Source organism: Alligator sinensis, unplaced genomic scaffold, assembly GCF_000455745.1.
Source record: "Alligator sinensis unplaced genomic scaffold, ASM45574v1 scaffold350_1, whole genome shotgun sequence".
In the NCBI taxonomy this organism is placed as follows: Eukaryota; Metazoa; Chordata; order Crocodylia; family Alligatoridae; genus Alligator; species Alligator sinensis.
Genome location: NW_005843047.1, coordinates 56,375 through 76,079, shown reverse-complemented (window position 1 = coordinate 76,079; position 19,705 = coordinate 56,375). Strand labels below are relative to the sequence as shown.

General features: G+C 41.0%; 1 protein-coding gene and 1 long non-coding RNA gene across 10 annotated transcripts in view; one reads left to right on the top strand and one right to left on the bottom strand.

Annotated features, from left to right (window-relative positions):
* Nucleotides 1-19,705, bottom strand: part of PAG1 (phosphoprotein membrane anchor with glycosphingolipid microdomains 1) — a 186,628-nt gene that overhangs the window by 112,959 nt on the left and 53,964 nt on the right. For 2 of the 9 annotated variants that reach the window (XM_006036974.3, XM_025193428.1), the window contains exon 1: nt 1,385-1,563. The exons of the other annotated variants lie outside the window; for them this stretch is intronic. The gene's annotated coding sequence lies outside the window, so the exon portion shown is untranslated. Of the gene's footprint in view, nt 1-1,384; nt 1,564-19,705 lie in introns of those variants that run through there. 9 annotated transcript variants of the gene reach the window in all.
* LOC102377612 lies at nt 2,389-9,896 on the top strand. The gene is made up of 3 exons (XR_325302.2): nt 2,389-2,455; nt 8,272-8,371; nt 9,106-9,896. It is a non-coding gene; the product is annotated as an uncharacterized LOC102377612 (long non-coding RNA).

The window sequence follows — 19,705 nt, the reverse complement described above, 5'->3', positions numbered from 1 at the left end:
GTACTGTAGTAGGTTGAGTGAGGCCTGAGTCTGGCTTTGTTGAGTGGCTACAGTTTTGGGACTGTATTGTAATTATAGGAATCCCTGCTCTAGAGCTTTAAGGTGTTCATCCTGGTTAGTGGGAACAGAACAGAACCAACTGTAATGTAGAGTTTGACTGCAGACAACAAATCTAATGGTGTGCTTAGGGTGAAAGCTGGTGGCATGAAGGTAGCCGTGGCAGTCAGTTGATTTCCAATACAACGTGGCAGTGACGTGGCCACTGCAAATCTTCATTGTAAGGTCTAGAAAATGAGTCTGCTGCATGGAGTTACTTTCTGGAGTTACTATCATAGTGGAAATTGTTAACACCTTGGAGCAGCTGTAAAGGAAACAAACCTCAAGGTCTGTCTTAAATATGCTTGTATACTGGGGGGGGGGCAGCCTTACAGTGTGCCCATGGCAGTGCCATTTGTTTATAGGTATAGGGAGTCCCCAGACCTGAAACAGTTTCAGGTGAGGATAAAGCAAAACAGTGTACTGAAAACAGAAGTAGTTTTCTTGTCAGGGACAACACTTTATGGCTTGTAATCTGTCCTCATGAGGGATGTTGGTGTATAAAGATGTAGCATCTGTGGGAGCTAACATGGCATATGTTGGAAACTTGTCAATGAAGCTCAGTTTCTTTAAGAAATCTGTGGTGTCTTTCAAATAGCTGGTAGCTCCTGCGGTGTATGGGAATAGGATAAAACAACATAGCCAGGAACTTCCTCTGAGTGCCAATGCCAGAGGCAATGGGATGTCCTGGGTTGCCAGGTTTGTGGATCTTGGGTAATAAATAAAAACTGCCTGGCCCGGGTTTTTCTTTTGCTATCCCATCTTTTTTCTTGTGAGTTTTGTTTTGCTTTCTGTTCTTATTCACTTTGTTGTTTAGCTTTTTTTTATCCTATGTCTATTCGTTGCAGAAACCTATTTTCTCCAGTTCCTTCTACAACCCTCTGTGAAATATGGGCCTTCACTGAGATTCCAGAAGTACTGGATTCCTTTAAATCCAGCCCATAAGCTTTCCATTCCTTTGTGGCTAAATTATAACTATTTATCTTAAGGTCCTTGTCCAACAGGGTAAACGAGTTAGATTCACTATTAGTAAAGGAACTTGGAGTAATATTTTTATTTACTTCCTTGTTTGCGTTTTAGCATCACTGTTCACTCTAGTCCAGATCCGGGAATTTAGTTGGTGAGAATGCTAGCACAAGGAGAAAGGAAGCAAATTCATGACAGGAGAGGGCAATATAAATATCTTTAAAGAGCATAAATCTATGCAAATACAACAGAGAAATATTTACTGTGAAGTCTTCACTCTAATTTTCAGATTGGAGGTAAAATGGGTATCATAACAACCTACCCTTCAGAGAAGTTTCAGTCCATTTGCTGCCCAGGATGGAACACACTCTGTCTCCAGGGAAAGACGCAGCATGTATCGGTTGCACTTTAGTAACATTAAAAATTATTCTCAGAGTACTAGCAAAACTGTAGTGAAAATGGCTTTTTCCTTACACAAGGACTTCCATAATAATAGAGCTGAAACCAATATCACTAGAATGACAGGAAAGTTGGATGAATTTGATTATCCTTGAACAATCCTGGTCTCAATGAATTATTATTTTCTGTTATAGGCACAAATATGAAAAACACTTAAAACAAGTATATAAATCTACCTGTGTAAAGTGAATAGGCCCACTTATGGTTAGGAGTAACAATTACCAAACATTCAACACTAATTGGATTATTTGATCAATAGGCTGCCTAATCAGTAAGTTTTGAATGAGATGTTATTTTAAAACTGAATAGCTAATGAATGATCCTTTATTTATCAATTTTCAAATAAATCCTGCCAATCCAACAGTTTCATGAAAACCAATAGGCTACTACCAAAATCACTGCACACAGTATGTTTAACCCTATGCATCTGAATGAGTGTTTCAACTCAGACCAATAAATCTGTATCTGAAACAATATCTATAGTGCTACTAATCATTACAGTCTTATTCCATTTGCTACACTTACCTTATCACTCCATAACCATAGAAAAAAAAGAAAAAACCCCCCCTATTAGCTCATCCAATCCACCTCCCTGAAAAGACAGAATTCTTTATGTGTTCTAGGCTGGCCCTGGTCAATTCTAAAAAATAAAAACTAGAAAGGGTTGGTGTCGCAGAGCACTAAGGTGCCCTGCTCCTAGAGGGGAAACTGCTAGGGAAAGTGCCCTAGCATTGAATAAGGAGCCCAGCTGTTGGTCAACAAGACAACCAGAGTAGTTAGTGACCCACACCTGCCAGTGATCAGCTGACTGGGAGGGGCAGGGCCTGGCACATATAAACCCCAGGGCTGAGCCCAGGCTGGGAGTTCCCTACCAGCAACTAAGGAGGGGAAGGAGCTTTCTCTGAGCAAGCTGAGAGGAGGGGCCTGACTGCAGGTATAGCCACAAGCCTGGTAAAGGATGGAGCATCCCTGGGGTGGTTTGAGTAATGTTGGTATAGCTGGGTGGCTTCAGTTTATGTTATAGCTGAGGGGCTTGTGCTTTGTTTACTGTTTAAAACCAGTGGTTTGGGTGAGGCTATTACGGGATGGAGGAGGCCTCATAGGGAACCCACAGTGGTGTGGGAACCCCAGTGCCAGTGAGAGTGCAGCATTTAGGGTGCACTGACCCCAGCCCCAGAAAGGGGGCAGTTGAGAAGCCCCAGTGCAGGTGTGGTAAGCCCCAGGGAAGGGGGCAGCATTTTGAAAAGCCCCAGGGAAGGGGGCAGCATTGATGAGTGCTAGAGAGGGCACAGAGTAAGACTAGGGCTGCGGAGAGCCCAAGTGCCAGAGAGGGTGCAAAGCAAGACAGGGCAGCACAGGGGCCAGAGAGGACAAAGGTGCCAAATTATAACAAGTCCCTAACTGAACAACGTCAATTCTATTGGCAAGGCTTGGGGCATAGTAAAGGGGTGGCTGGAGCCATACATGGCCCATAAGGCTAGGGTGCCCTGAAACAACTGTGGTACCATCTATCTTGGAGCAGGACCTACCAGGGGTCTGGGAAGCCACAGGGTCAGAATGTACAGCTAACCGTGACCAAGAAGGCGTGAAAGGCAGCTTCCCAATTATATATTGTCATCAAAGACGTGGTGGGAGAGGATTGAGGGTGCCCATTGGGCCAACTTGGCACAGTAAGGGGGCCTTGGGAAGATCACAGCCATCCTCCAGGACCCCACGCCGTGGCAGTTGGGAACTTTTCAACAAAAATTTTTTTGTTGAAAAATACCTTTTTTTTTTAAACCAAAGCTTTGTGCAGAGAAATATCGGGTTTAGAAAAAAAAAATCCTCTTTAAAGGAATGTTTCAGGTATATTCAAAAAACTTTGATGCCAGTAAGAAAGGAGAAAAGTCACTTTATTTCTCTATTTCAGAATAGCCAGTAGTACGGTTAATCTATTCCTCTGATGTGGGTGAGAGATACATAGGTTTAAGTCCCTATGGAGTCCTACAAGCCCATCAGGTCCTGTATTCCAAGTGAATATCTAACCAACTGGCTATTCTGCAATGGTTTTCTCTCCTTTTTTTTACTTTAAGCTATAGAAAGGTCTTGCACAATACAGAAAGAAAACAAAGTTAAAAGCTCAGAATTTTTCACAAAATTAGAAAGCCTGTTTTATAGCTGGCCCAGTCAAAAGTGATTGGGCTATCAAAACATTCTTGGCAAAATGGATTCATAAAGCTTCCAAGATCTTAAAAGGAGAAATGTTATTGTATTTGTTTTAAAATCTGCCATTTCTCAGTTTATTCTACATGTGCATTACTGCACCTTTTTAATGTGCATTAAAATTTAGTACCACCAATGTGAGGTCCTTAATTAATGTGCATTAGCCTGTGCTAATATGCAGTAGCGCATTTGCTTAATGCACTACCATAACGTCATAGCTCTGTGTGCTACACTTTAATGCACAGTAGAATATTTTACTGTGCATTAAAGTGCATATGTAGACTTGCCCACTTATTCCTTTCTGAAGTTTTTACCACCTCCAAGTGTTAAAATGCTTCTAATTCTTATGTTTTCAATATTTTATTTATATAAAATGGTAACAGAAAAAGCAAGTAAAGATCTACGAAAAGAGATTACGGACTTACACTATGCTATATTACCAGAAAGCCCAAAGGCATTTTGGAAATAATAAAAACAATAAATTTGAGCCATGTGATTATTTGTATTTTCAAGACCATAATGGGGAAAAAAAAGTTTAATAAATTTTGGCTTCAGTTTTCAATTTACAGTCCTTTTCATAACTTGGAGAGTTACCTTCGCATAATAGTCTGGTGATTAATCTTATCAGATAATTTTATAGCTATAAAGTTAAGCATGATAATCTATACAGTAGTCTGTCCCTCTACATAGCACTTCAGAAAGCTTTTCCAGATGATACTGAATATTGACATGGGAAGACCCAGAATTTCCTAAGTGAGGGGTGTGTACATCTCAGACCACAGGGGGATGGCAGTGAGGCATGGCTAGAGCCCCAGAGTTGATAAGGGACACCAGGAAGCCAGGCAGGGAACAGGCATATAAAGGGTAGGGGAGAGAGCCTGCTAATCACTGATGCTACTGCCACTGTCACTGGCTGACCTGGGGCTGGGGAGGAGACCCCAGAGCCACTTTTGCCCCATTCCAGCTGAGGGTATTTGGGGAGTGGCTATGCAGGGAGCCAGGCATGGCTGGGGACAATGGCAACAGCATGCAGTTTCCTCCTTCCAGGCCCTCTTCTCTGCCTGCCCTTCCTGCTTTGCAGGTGTTTCTGATGGCTGTGAACAGGTGCTGGAAGGAACACTGTGCACCACCACCTCTGTCCCTGCCAAGACCAATACTTTGCACAGCAACAGCCCGTGGCTGGAGTGGAGCAGGAGTGGTTCTAAACCTAGAACAGATGGTAACAGTAGCAACGACACTAGAAAGGAGCATGTTTCTGCACCGCTATACCATCCCCTTGTCCCTTCGATTCACCACTAAATACTAAAAGCTAAAATTTAAAAATAATTTAAAACTGAACTTTGACAGTATAAAACTTGAACCTGTTTTCTGTGAATCATGCAGTAAATCCTTAGTCCCTTAAATGGTTTCAGTGGGGCTGTGAAGGAATAAGAACAACTTTAAGTGAAGAAGGGTATACAAGACCAGATACAGTGTCCTTTGCTTTTACTGAAAGCTTGATTCAGACACTGACACTGATATTCAGGCACTGATTTCCTTTCACTACAAAATAAATGGAAAGTTATCACCTTCCTCCAAGAACTGGGCTTCTAAATTGCACACACTGCAGGACACTGGTTGAAACCCCAACCCACTTAAGTCAATGGGAGTCTGCCTTTGCTTCCAACAAGGCCATGTTATATCCAATGTTAGTACTGTGCTGAATGCAGCCAGTCAACTAATAGTAAGATAATACTGCCATTGGAACTAGCCATAATGTACATGGATAAACATATTGGGGGGAAAAAGGTTGATTATGGCCAAAGCATTGGAAAAAAAAATCTTTATTTTTCTGCTTGCAGGTGCCTTTTTATTTTTTTAATAGCACAGGACTAAACATGAGAAGGATCAGGTGATGATAAAAAATAGAGAGAAAGAGACTCCTATCGTGCCTGCTTGCTTATTCTAGGTCAGGGTGGGCCAAATCTAGCCTATTGGCCAGATTCAGCACACACTGCTTTGTCATCTGAATCATATAATCATAGAAAATTAGGGTTGCAAGGGGTCACAGGAGGTCATCTAGTCCAGCCCCCTGTGCAAAACAGAACCATCCCCAACTAAATCATTGCAGCTAAGTCTTTGTATAACCATATCTTAAAAACCTCCAAGGATGGAGAGATTCCATCATCTCTCTAGGTAACCTGTTCTACTGCTTTACTATCCTCCTAATGAGAGAGTTTTTCCCAATTATCTAACCTAAATTTCCCTTGCTACAACTTAAAACCATTGCTCCTTCTTGCCATCTGCCACCGCTGAGAACAGTCTAGCACCATCCATCAGTCTAGCTCCCCCCTTCAGGTAGTTGAAGGCTGCTGCTATTAAATCCCTTCTCGGTCTTCTCTTCTGTAGACTAAATAAGCCCAGTTCCCTTGGCTTTCCTCATATATCATGTGCCCCAGCCCCATAATCATTTTCATTCCTCTCTGCCAGACTCCAGTTTGTCCATATCTTTTCTGTACTGGACACTGTATTCCACATATGGCTTCATCATGTGCAGTACCAAATAGAAGGGGGGCAATCACTTCCCTTAATCTGCTGGCAATGTTCTTACTAATGCAGCCCAGTATGCCATTAGCCTTCTTCGTAACAAGGCCATACTGTTGGTTCATATTCAACTTACTGCCCATTGTAACCCCCAGGTCCTTTTCTACAGAGCTGCTGCCAGTCAGTCCCCAGCCTGTATCAGTACTGGTATCTGCCCTGCGGGCCTCCCCACAGGTCTGGAAATGGCAAACTGAGTGGTGTCAGCATTAATTATTGCTAAATTCCCAAACCCCTGGGGACCCCACAGGCCAGATGATGTGGCTCTACAAATTGGAATAAGCCCACAGATTAGCTCTATGTACCAGATCGAGCCCATAGACTGGCTTCATGTGTTGGATTGGTCTGCACATCAGCCCTAAAACACTCATTTGGCCCACCAGCCCCATGAATTGGGCACCACTGTTTTAGGCTTATTGACATTGAAAAAGTCACCAGGAATGTGTAGCACCTGTGTGATACTTGTTGATGCATCTTCCTCAACCATATATACAAATAACTAAAATTTTGAGCGAGACTAAGGGGGGGAAAAAAAATGTATTGCTGGAAAAGCAAAGCATAAAACAATATTTAACTCAACCCCCATTTGAAAGACACGTTTCTGGGGTTCATCACCCAAGCTGTTGTTCTGTAACATGGCCATTTAAGTACAGCATAAGAATTAACATCCAACTTGGAGAGAGTGTCTGTTGCTAGTGACAACAGCAGGTAGTTAAAGAGGACCAAATGTAGCATATAAGGGGTATAGCAAAGAATTTGTGCCAAATAATTATAAGCATGTCTGCAAACCAGAGGTAATCTTATGTTGTATACAAGTTTACATACATTTATTTCACATAATTTTAAATCCACACTGTCTTCTAAGCTGCATTTTTTTTTTTTTTTTTTTTTTTTTACTTGCATCATATAATCATTTTTACTTCTAATGGATCTAGGTGTTTGCTTTCCCCCTATCAACAGTTCAGGAATATCCAAAAGGTAATTAATACTCTTTATTAAAGAAATAAGGAAGATCTGCATAAGACATGTCTGTCTCAAATCAGCCAGCTCCCTACCAGCTGGATTCTATCATTTGATTAAAAATGCTATTGTGCCAGCTGCCATACAACACGTTTCACCACCCTGACTCCTAGTGGAATTAAATCCATATTAAAAATGTAGTCTAGTAAACCAGAAAAGAGGAGTCTTGTCAATATTAATGAATATCTCAGAAACAGAACCATTAAAAACACCTTTTGGAACTAGTTACATCAACCCTGGACGTAAAAGGGGAAAAGGTTTAATGTACAAAAGCTCCAAATTTTATATCTGAAAGTGGTAGATTTGTTAACAAATATCCTAATGATTATACCCATGGGGGTTATTTTTAATAGTAATTTTTCCTGTTATAAAAAAAATAAATCCCTAAATGATGGCCAGATTTCAGTAGGGCCTAAATTAAAAGAAGCTTAGTGAAAGACATTTAGAAATTACTATTAAGTTACTGCATATGTCAGTATGGCAAAGCATGTATTACTGTAGGACAATTATTACACAATAAATACATAGAAAAGTAATTTATAGCTCTAGTCTCTTACTGCTAATATAGTTAGGAATAAAGAGACTGACAGGCAAAAAGCCCATTGAAGTCAAAGAGGACTTCTTTCTGTTGCAGACCTGTAAAAACAAGAGCCAACACTATCCCATGAATGTGTATAAAAAAACATCATTCAGCTTTCAACACCACCAGAATATTAAGTCTTAAAAAATCCATTCACAAGAGCATGCCCAATAGTATTCAAATTAGGAAAAATAAATGTTGGCTGGATCCAGGATAGCTTCTCTAAGTTGTGAAAATGAACACAGTTGGCAGCAAAGACAAGTACAGAACTGGCACGCTAACACATACCTGGCCTGGTCTAGTGCTGGTTCTAAAGAATAGCTGCACTTCACAGCATGTTTCCACTTCCCTTTTTCTTTCCCTTACAGCATGGAAAGAAATGAACCACAAAACATGTTCAAATTCAAATGGTCTCAAAGCTGTAATCAAGATCAGACAACCTGAACACGCGAAAAAGGAAATTCAAAAGTAAGGATGAAATGTCAAAGCAAATTCATTCCTGTGGTAAAACAGACCGATCTGAATAGCTGCCCTCTTTGAACAACTGTGGATATACTCCTTTGACTACTTACTGAAGTCTTATGGGATTATCACTGTTTAAACTAATGTTGACCTAAACTCAGAAACAACAGCTAAATTACAGAATACTTAAAATAGCTGGGAACATAAGAGTTCTGGGAATGATAACTAGCTATGAGCTCTAGCTCACAGGGCCAAATACAGCTGAGGTCAATAGGGAGTAAACACTGTTAAATGACAGTGGGTGCTCAAAGCACATTCTTTTTAAATTTTCCATATTCCAAGCCAAATTTGCCAAATCAAATTCTAAATCCATGGTTCAGTCCAGAACCATAATTGGCCATACTACTGGCAATCATTTGAAGCCCCAGATGGGGGTGCAGGATGTTTCCAAATCTTTTGGCAGGCATCCTACTTGCAGTCCCAAGCCTGGAGGCTTAGGGTTTGGATGCCCCTGAATTTTGCTTGCTCTCAGCCATATGGCTGCAGGAGCAAGCAGGGGGGAGTCTCCCCTTTCCATAAAGTGGGCATAAAGCTAAGACCTTTCCACTCCAGCACCTAAGTGGGAGGTTTACTATAAATCACCCTGGCAGGTGCTAATACTATCCCTGTGCCAGGAAAGCAGTCCTCCCCAGGTGCAGGTGGGAAGACCGCCTCAGTGATCATGGTGTTTCCCTTGCCAGGTAAGTGTAGGACTTGATCTGAGCCTGCGAGAGGCCGAGAAGACCAGGCATGGCCTAACTCCAGTTTACAGAGGACAGATGCTTACCTTAGAGAAGACCATTACAATTGGCAGTTTTGTTGGCAATCTCTTCAGAAAAGCTTGACACTGAAGCTAGAATTTTTAAAAGATCCCAAGAAAATTAGGTGCTGAACTCCCATTGAAATGCAATGGGCAGTGCATACCTAATTCTTCAGAACATTTTGAAACCCAGAACTTGAATATGATGATCTAATTATGCTGATATTCTTGGAGACATTCTTTTCTAGGCACACTATAATGCAGCACAGGAATGCTTGTGTTGAGGCTACCCATTCTGTGCTTATTTTAAAGGCTTTTATCTCATGTCTACCACAAGCTTTACATAAAGATGTCATCTCATAAATTTTCAGCGAGTGTCCTTTAAATATTTCTGCCAGATAGATGTGGAAGGTGAAAACAATGCATTTCTTTTACTGTATGTACAGGAAGTCTTCCTTGCACCAACAAAAACTGTTTTTGTGGCTACTGTATACATTGCATTTATAATCTGTGTTTAAAATAATGTAAATGTATGTGTATCTCAAAAATATAGAGAGGATATGCATGTAACTACATGCAGAATTATGTATTAAACAAATATTATATATTTTCTCCAGCTCTTCATTTATCAATTCATCTCCCCAACATTTACCCTAGTACCCTAGGCCACTGATCATCTTCAGAAATAGCAGCCAAAAACAAATACCCTTTTATCCTTCCTCACAAAATGTATCGCTCCTCAAAAATTACATGTGAAAAGCCCAGGATCCACAATACCTAGGCCTGAAGAAATAACACCTTTTATATACAGATCAACATTGTGACTGGAGACCATGGTGTAGAGCTCGAAATACGATTGATACTGTTGGAAAAGAAAAGATGTCTAGCATCTCACTAGTATGTACTTGTTGCCTCAGATACTGTACATTATTATCATAATGCTTCTATACATAGAAAGTCATTATATATTATGAGAAAGATGTTGTTATGCTTTCCTGTGAACATAACTGAATTGACCTCCATAGACTACAACACTGTGCAGAACAATATGAAAAAAGTTACAATGTTTATGGAATCCGAACCCCAAATCAGTACTGATAAATCCTTTGTGCCATATACACTATAACTTACTTTGTATATGCCACATATTTTACCAAGATCAAACCAAATAAATAATTTTCGTACCATTTCAGAGATTAGATAGATAAATAGGCAGATAGATATAGAACCTACTCTTTGTACAAACACAACTTTCCCACTAAATAACATATTGTCAACTAGGAATTTAGCACAACCCTAATTAAAAGCATACAAGAACGTTACAATTAGAGCAACTATTAAGTCGCATGAAATTGCAACACGCACACACACACACAGAGAATATAATGCATATATTTGTGTATACACACACTATTGTACTCACAGACATTAATATGCACATGTACTAATGTAACAATTCTCCTCATAGCCTGCAGAGTGGGCCATAACTAGTAACACATTTTAAAAATATTCATAAACAAACTTCTGCATTACTGCTGTTTAAAATATCCATAAGTGCACTTTTACAGCTCAGAGGTCCTGTAAAAATGTACCAGGGATAAGGACAATGGCTTAAGTTTTATGATAGTTGGTGCTTACAGTCATTGCACATACGGTTGCCCAATACTTCTAATAATAAGACCACGTTATGTTTTTTTTTAACTTTACCAAACTTCAGCTTTTCAGTCTGAAATTTTCCTGTTCCAGATGTTTGCTTCAGGCTAAATTTCTGTCTGCCTTTTAAAATGTAATTGTAGACACAGCAGTTCTGTTGCATCTGAGAACAAGGCTAAAGGACAATAATTTATTCTTGCCTAAACTAAAAATTTCTGGGCATTTTTATTTTATTTTTTTAGTACCACAGTGCTGTCAGAATATGGAAGATGACATTTGGCAGAGGGTAATCTTTGTGCCAGGGATGGTCCTTTTCCTCTCCCCATGAAAAGCCACATCTCTCTGACATTATTACATCTCTTGGAAAGATAGCAGCTTGCACATGGTGAGTGGAGAAGTGCTAGATTGCAGCTAAAAATCTCTGTGCATTCCACCCACACTATTGTGGTGCCAGTCTGGGACGAAACAGGCTGCAACTGCATTTCCCTGCAATTACAGTTCCTAGTTTCTGTGGACTGTGCCAGGTATTTATCTATTCTACACCACTGAGCAGGGAGCTTATACTCCCAGTGCTTTCCATGACTCGCAGCTGAGTTCTGCCTTAGAGACTTGGATTCTATCCCTGGCTCTACCACAGAATTCCTGTATGATGCAGGGCAAATTACTTAGACCAAAGGTAGTCAAAAAATGTGAGATCATAATTTTTAAGGTGCCTGTCTTGTGACCTGATCAGGGCCAGACACAGGCATAGGCAAACTGGGTGGCTGCCCAGGGCCCAGACAGCAAGGGGGCCTGAAAATGGTAATTATTATCATCATTATCTCTGGTGAATGGGGGTCCCCATACTAAAAGTTTGCCAAGGCTGCCAGGAGTCTAGGTACAGTTATGGACACAATGTTCTGATTTGGTGAAGAGCTTAGCACTCAGAGCTACAACTAAAGTCAAGGGGAACTGAGCTTTCTATGAATATATAATACCACATACTCAGGAAAATCAGGTCTTGTATATCTCAAATTGGGCACCCAAAATTTTAACCAAAATCCTTTTGTGCCTTAATTCCTGATGCATACGGTAGAGAAAAGACCCACTCACCTTGCACAGGTGTTAAAATAAATTTATCAGTGTTCATATACTACAGCTAATACTTATTATCATAGTACCTATGTGCTTTAGTCATTGCCGAGAGTCTCACTGTGCTAGGTGCTGTACAAACACAGCATAAAAAGATGATCCCTGCTTCAAAGTAAACATAAAACTGAATTCACTTGGTAGATACTGACAGAAAGGAGAGCACAAGGAACAGAGAGTCAACATAACAGGTAGTGGTGATTACACTTGTTAAGTTTTAAGAAGAACTGGAAAGGTAATAATTAGTAATCTCTGTTGAAGTTTACAGGAAGTTCCTAATAAGTGTGAATGGCAACACTGAATAAAGTATAAAGCTGCTTGTTTGGAAATGTAAGTGGCAGGTGATAGAGAATGGTATCAAAGACAGATTGAAGGCAGGAGTCAACCTTTCTACGCTGAGATGAAAAATTAGATGGAGATAGGCTGTGATGGACTTTGAAAGTGGAAACAAATAAAACACATATGCACATATATTTGCATTTCATATTAAGTATAAGGTATAATCTGTAAGTTTATGAGTACTTCGCAGAAGCCCATGAAGAAATGTGTAATTAAAGTTCTGAGCAAGATCTGAATAAGGCATAGGGCCATACATTGAACAAAAAAGAGAAATCAAAATACTGAATAGCAGTTCATTAAGTGATCACCCTCGTTTCTATGCAGTGTACAGAAGCCCTGTGGAAGTAAGATTTGTGAATATGTCATTAAAGACTACAATTAATATTTAGGCATAAGGACATTAAATTAAGAGCCTTTTAAATGTTTTAAGTGATTGATACTGAAACCTTTATAATGTTTAAATACAATTATTTGTGTATAATTTTATAGATACATATATCATTGCTCTTATAATAGTTATATTAATTTAGTTATAACCACATGCATAACATAGTATAGTGGTGTTCATATAGAATACAGAGGCAATCATGTGCATGTGCACAGGTGCACTCACACACAGTTAGCTCAAATGTTTTATTAACAAACCATATTTCATACTCTTCTACCAATACCTTTTGACGAGTCAAGTGTAGTAACATTAACATTGATAATATAAATAGTTTAATTTCACAGCCCTAAACATCATTATTAAAGCAGTTTGTGAAAAAGAACTAATGACTAATTATACTTCAATAACATGTAAAGAGTACAGTCACAATAAATTAGTCTGGGAATATGAAAGACTTATCTATATAGATCCTTTTCTAAAATCATCGTAGAATCTGTTCAACGGCCAAGGCCGTGTCTACCCACGTCTTAAAACTGCCAAGGAAGAAAAGTCCACAACCTCTCTGGGTGACCTGTTCCAATGCTTTACTACCCTCCTCATGAGAAAGTTTTTCCTTATATCTAATCTAAACTTCCCTTGCTGCAACTTGAGACCACTGTTCCTTGCTCTCTTATCTGCCACCACTGAGAACAGTCTAACTTCATCCTCTTTCAACCCCGCCTTCAGGTAGTTGAAGGCTGCTATTAAATCCATTTTCAGTCTTCTCCAGACTAAAGAGAACATCAATAAGAACAAGTGCTATCTTTTGTTTTAAGGAAAAAAAGGTTTAAAGAAACAAAAGTACTATGTAGATCAGTTATTGACAAACAAGAAATGCTAGGGACAGAAGAATGCTAATACTTCTCTCCTTTTAGGTAACGCTAGTGAATCGCCAGAAGAAAATAATGATCACCCTCCTCAAATAGGAGTGCCTTAGAACAATGGGATGACTGAAGGTAGAAGAATCAATTTCCTCTAACTTCTCTCTAGGTGGCTGAGGTTTGAAGGAATGGAATTTCCCTAGAAGTAAAACTATGAGATCAGGTGTGAGCGCTGTGTCTTAAAAACCACAAAGCCTGAGAAACTCATAAATGGAGGAGAATGAAGAATAAGTTATCTTAGATGATCCAAGGCAGAGGGAGAGCGGATGCCTGTCAGGACCCAGTGAAGTAGGCTGGAGGAGACTCCAGGGCTAGGGACATACATTCAAAAAGCCTGAGCCTGAATTGATTCAACCTTTACAGGTTAATCTAACCTGGCTAGGCTGAACTGGTTTCCAACCATACAGACAGTCTCTCTGGCCTGAGAAAATTCAGGCACATGCCTGCAGTGGCTCAGGCTAGAAGTTGGGGAGCGCTGAAACAGCCCTGCCTTCCCTTCCAGTGCTGAGCTGAGGGGGACATGGCCAGGCCCCAGCAGGAGGCTCTGATTAGGGTGGGGGTGTAAACCCCCACTCTGCCTCCACCATCATAGGCTTTTCCCTGCTTGCTGCTCAAGGGGAGGGAGTGTTGCCAGCCTGCAGCCCCAAGGTAGCACTCCGAGGCAAGAGGGGGTGTGCAATGCAAGCATCTGTTGAAGATATGGAGCTTTTCATTCTCCCTTCCTGCTTCCATATACTGTCTGAAGCAAACTGACAGGCAAGCAAGCTGGGGGGAAGGGGAGACTGATAACAGTGTTTATCACCCCTATCTCAGTGCTTATTGCCCCATTAAGGAAACAGAGAGACATTACCAGCTACCTACTGATGTAGCACAGACCCAGCATGTGGTCTGCTAGCTAATACACAGAAACTTTCTCAGCAAGGCAGAGGGGAGGGGGGAATTTGTGCTTAGCAGTCAGTGGTGGTGGTGGGGAGCAAACAGATCTTCTCAAACAGTGTTTCCAAGGAAGGACATTTAGCTACCTGTGGATCAGCTCCAAAAAGCCTGTCTGCCTCAAGACTATAGCCAGCATGTGGTCTGCTAGCTAGTGCGGAGGTGTCTGCATAAGGCAGAGGGGGAGGGGGAATAATCCCTGTTGAGCAGGGGGGAGCCAAACAGATGCAGAGGGGAGGGGCCAGCCCTGCCTGCTGTGGAGCAGAGAGCCCCACCGAGCCCACCCCAGAGAGCAAGCTAGGATGCTGGGGGTGTCTGGTTTATCTTAAACCAGCAAGGGTTCTGGGACAGGCATTCCATACACAGGCTTGAGCCAAATCAGTTAAGTCTGATACTACATTCAACCAGGTTTATCTCAAACTTGTTTCAGCCATTATCAAACTGGCTTATGTGCACCAAACATCTGTTATGTTACAGGTTTCAACCAGTTTCTGATCACTTACACCAGTTATGTGTAATGTCTGTCCCTAGGCTAGAAAAGCAAGCGGACTCCAGAATTCAGAAGAAACGGCTGAACTTATAGAGAGAGGTCCTGTAAAGAATGATATGTTCTGGCACCATTCATGAAGACCTACTCCTGATTGGTGAGGAATGCGAGGCAGAATAGAATGTACAGTTATTCTGGGGTTCTGTTTGAATCTCTTTTTCTTGTGCTATCTAAATTAGCAAGCAGTTGCTTTTGGAACCCTTTGTAAATAACTATTGCCCCTCCAAGTAGCATCAGAACAGAGGCTAATGAGCAAAACTGAATAAAGATCTAACCACTGCACCTTCCACTGGATAATTCCATGTCATAGATCAATGTAGGCTAACCTTTTTGGGAGGTGTGCCACAAGTTAGCCACAAACCCTTCCCAAGTGCTACTCTGACACCCCCTCCCCTGCTGTATCTGCTGCTCTGTGTTCTCCTCTCTGCCCCATTTGCCACTCTGCTGCCTGTCCCCTTCTCAATCTGCAATGTCACACACATAGAAGCTGTTTGTGTCACTTGTGGCATGCTTTACCCAGGGTGACTGCCTCTATAGATAATGTACCTGGCTGGCATCACTGTTTTAGCTAAATGTACTAGGTTTATTGCACAAATAAAACTCCACCATGGATGAGCAATACTACCCATCCAATGCTGGTCCGAAGCCTGGATAAAGGAGGGTTAGCATCAGGGAGAGCATTCACCTCTGCCAAATCATTACGATGCAGATCCAAGAAACAAATCTAGTGACCAAAGCTGTTGGAAAGCCAGGATTTACAACAGCGACCCCATTTAGATGGGACAAGGGAGGGAAGAAGAAGTAGTTTATTGCACAAATAGCCTCAACATAGACTGGGGAAAATATATTATTCAGAATCTTGTAGAAGTACAATACAGGCAAGTGTAAAATGGGGGAATGTGGTGGGGGGAGAGTGGAAATCAAACAATGAAGCAGAGGTTAGAGAAGAACTGGGTGATATCAAACAACAGATGGTCATGGAGATGAAAACCATGTACACTCATTTGGTATAGGGGAGGAAAAAAGCTGAGCACAACAGCGAAGTGGAACTGTGCTGATGGTTGGTATGGAGGCACTGGTGGGCTTACTTAATGAAGCCAAATAAATGACCTCTGAGGAAAAGAGAAAATGCATTGCTGAGCCAGGCTAAGGCTGAGCATCTGCTCAAGAGACCAGCTGAGTAGTCCAATTAGATTCGAGATGGCTGGAAAAGAGCTGAAAGAGGAGTGAAGTCCTGGTTTTGCAAAAATCAGCAAGAGCCTTATGATTTCCTTCCATGTGGTCAGAATATCTCCCTAACTGTGGCATATCTGATTAGCTTGAAGCTAATTATTTGTTTCCAGTAATAATTTAACTGTCTCGTTAAACCCAAATAGCCTTTATAGTAAATATCTTCATCTTTACTATTTGATGCTGCTACAAAATACAGCTCAATCTTAGAGCTCAAGTAATCCTTTACTACTTTGTTACAGGTTTTCCTTGCCAACCACAGGAGTCTGTAAAGTTCCCGTGGTTGGCAAAACCATGGTTGGTAAAACTAAAGGCTTATGGGGAAAATGGGGTTAGGGACTTGAATACTGTACAGTGTAGTGTATAAAAATCATTTTTATTTATCTTTAATGCACGGGGTGGTCAATCAGGCATTGGCATACACCTAGCGGTACTTAGACAGCTTATAGGGGGTATGCACCAGTGGGTGGGGATAGAGCGCACCCAGGGCATAGTGGCAGCATCTCCCCTGGTACGCTTGCCTCTTACCTGGGAGAGGGGGTAGGGAAGGGGGAGGGGGATCAGAAGGGGAGGGATGTGCCGGCCGGCCCTGTGCAGCACACTGCGGTGCTTCTCCGCCCCCACCCATCTGAATGGCAGGGTGGGGGGTGTTTTGTGCCTGCCTCTCGCACTGCGCAATTGGCAGGTCAGCAGCCCACGAATGCGGGCCTGGCCGAGTTGGGTCGTGGGACAATCCGAGCCCGGCGGCAGTGGGAGCTGCCTGCCCACCCCTCTGTACGAGCCGCCAGGCTCAGATTGTCCCACGACCTAGTCCAGTTGGGGCTGCTTTCCCTGCCACCCTGCTTCCCTCCGCCATGACCTGGCGCAGCAGGGAGCAGAAAAGACTCGCTTGCAGCTGCTCACCTCACATTGCCCTGGCAACACACCTCCTGAATGCAGGTCTGCACTAAGGGCAGTGGCACGGGGCTGTGCCTCTCAAACCAGTGGTAGGTACAGGAGGCACATCACCAGGGCAGCGTGGGGCAAGCAGAGGTGGGCAAGGAGATCCCCACATGGCTTCTCTGCTCCCTGCCACACCAGGTCGTGGGGGATGGAAGCAGGGCAGCAGAGAACAGTGGTACAATGAGTATTTAACATAGTGCATAAGTTATTCATTTTGTATTTGTTATCTTGACAACCCCTTAAGTGTAAATAGTTACTCTTGAGTCTGCAAAGGTCAGTGTGAAAGGAAGCCCTTTCTCTCAGGGAACTCCTAGCCACTCCTAGGTGAGCTGAACAGGGGTAAAGCTACCTGGCATCCCAGGTTCCAAACATCTGGACACGACCACAGGTAGCGTCGCACCAAGGATTACAAACAAAAATACACAGAAGCAGGAAGACTTGATCAGCAGTGAAGACAACAGTAAAATGAGGGAATTATTGCAGTTAAGTCAAAAGTAGATAATGGGATGAATGTGAGTTTAAGCAAACAAGTACCTGAAATTGACTTGGATTCAGGCAACATTTCCAAAAAATAAGAGTAGGAAGATTCACATAAATAAGATATTTAGAAGGGAGAAGGCTTAGCCAAGAGTTAAGTTCCTGCTAGCAGTAATTACACAGATGAATAAAGGGAATGGAGTTTAGAGAAGATAGATGTAGCTATTTTTTTCAGAAACTCTTTACTAAGAGGCTAAGGTACAAAATAGATAAGTTAAAACTTTACTTGTTTCAAGCTCAAGTTTAATAGATGAGAAAATGTATACTTAAAATTATACTTGATGTTCAGATGCCTAACACTACACTATACATTATTTTGAAATAAATCTGGTTCTTACTAGATTTCAGCTAAATAAATACCACACACAAAACAAAGTATTTGCTTGCAAAGTATAACTTTTGAGGGAAAACCATATGTACATGCGACTGTTTCATCTTGCATCAAATAATGACTACAAAAATGGGTCCAACTGTAATATAAAGAAAATCTCAGCAAAATAACATTGCCAGTTTTTGTTACGCTTTTTCCAAATTAAACCATGTAAAATAAGATTTTCATATTCGCTAGAGAGAGGCATAAGATCTACATTTGTGCAAACATGGCAATTCCTCTACTCCAAAACATGAGATATCACAACTTTGCTTTCCTGAATGATACCAAAGAGCATCTATTTTTAGGGGAGACATTTCTGTTTTGGTTTTCCTCTTTAACTCCTGCCTCTTCTGACAAAAAAAAAAAATCAATGCTTGTGCGCCTTAGGCACTGTTGCAGGATGTGGATGGACACTGATTAGGCTGTCCCAATTGAGTGATTGAAAATTACCATTATTGTGATGTTTTGTGATTGAAGAGGTCAAAGCTCCCCCTAAGGAAAAACAGCTCCAAGGTATCCTGCATACTAATTTAAAACAGAATTGTAAATATCTCAGCTTCATTTGTTTAGTGCATCTTTCCAGTTCAAACACTGAACATTAGATTTTCATCAACTTAAAGATGCCTCTTCATTTTTAGTACCTACCATGCTCAAATAACATATTTTATGTTGCAATGTCAGGCATTCAAAAGTTAGAGCAACCTTAATTCTGGCATTTCCTAATATAGAAGGAACGGTAGAAATGCATTTTATAGACATCTCTCCCTCATATTTCCTAATATAGAATTAGTTTTACAGAATTACATAAAAACACTTATTTGGGCAGAAAAGTGATTTTTAACTAAAGGAAATTTGGTGGAAGGATCAGCTTTCCTCAGGAAAAGAAATGCTCTTTTTCTTTTAGAAAAGCACATGTTTCTTGATTGCCTGTGCCATTCAGATTTTTAATGAAAAGTCAAAACAAAAATCAGTTTTTCCAATTTTTCAGGAAAAATGTCCCTTTTTTCCAAACAACTTCAGTTACATGATTAGGTTATCGAAAACATTTTAACCCGAATTCAGTATCACTTATTCTAATATGTTTATAAATATTAATAATGAGATTATAAAATGTTTTAAGGATGAAATTCTGGCTCCATTTAGTCAGTGAGGAAGCTTGGCTCCATGTGCAATACTGGGAAGTTTAAACTTTAATTTGTTTTAAAAAAAACCCCTTTCTTTCTAACTTAACTACAGAGCTGAGTAGGTATATTTGGATAATAGCAATGCCATCTTCAAAATGTGAGGTGTCTGTGTTTGGATTTCCACCAACCCTGACTGTCACCCCACAACCCTTGGCTTGAAGACTAACAAGGAACACTGCAATAAAGATGAGCTGAAATTTAAGCCTTCAGTTTTAATAACAACTATTTGTTATTTAAATGTCCTTTTCCAAATAGAATGACTACCAGAGTATGTGCTCAGAATTAAGAGGTTCCTCTTTAACATCAGCACATTGATTTTTGAGGGTTCTTGCAAAGCTTTTCACATTGTATCTGGCCTACAGATTTA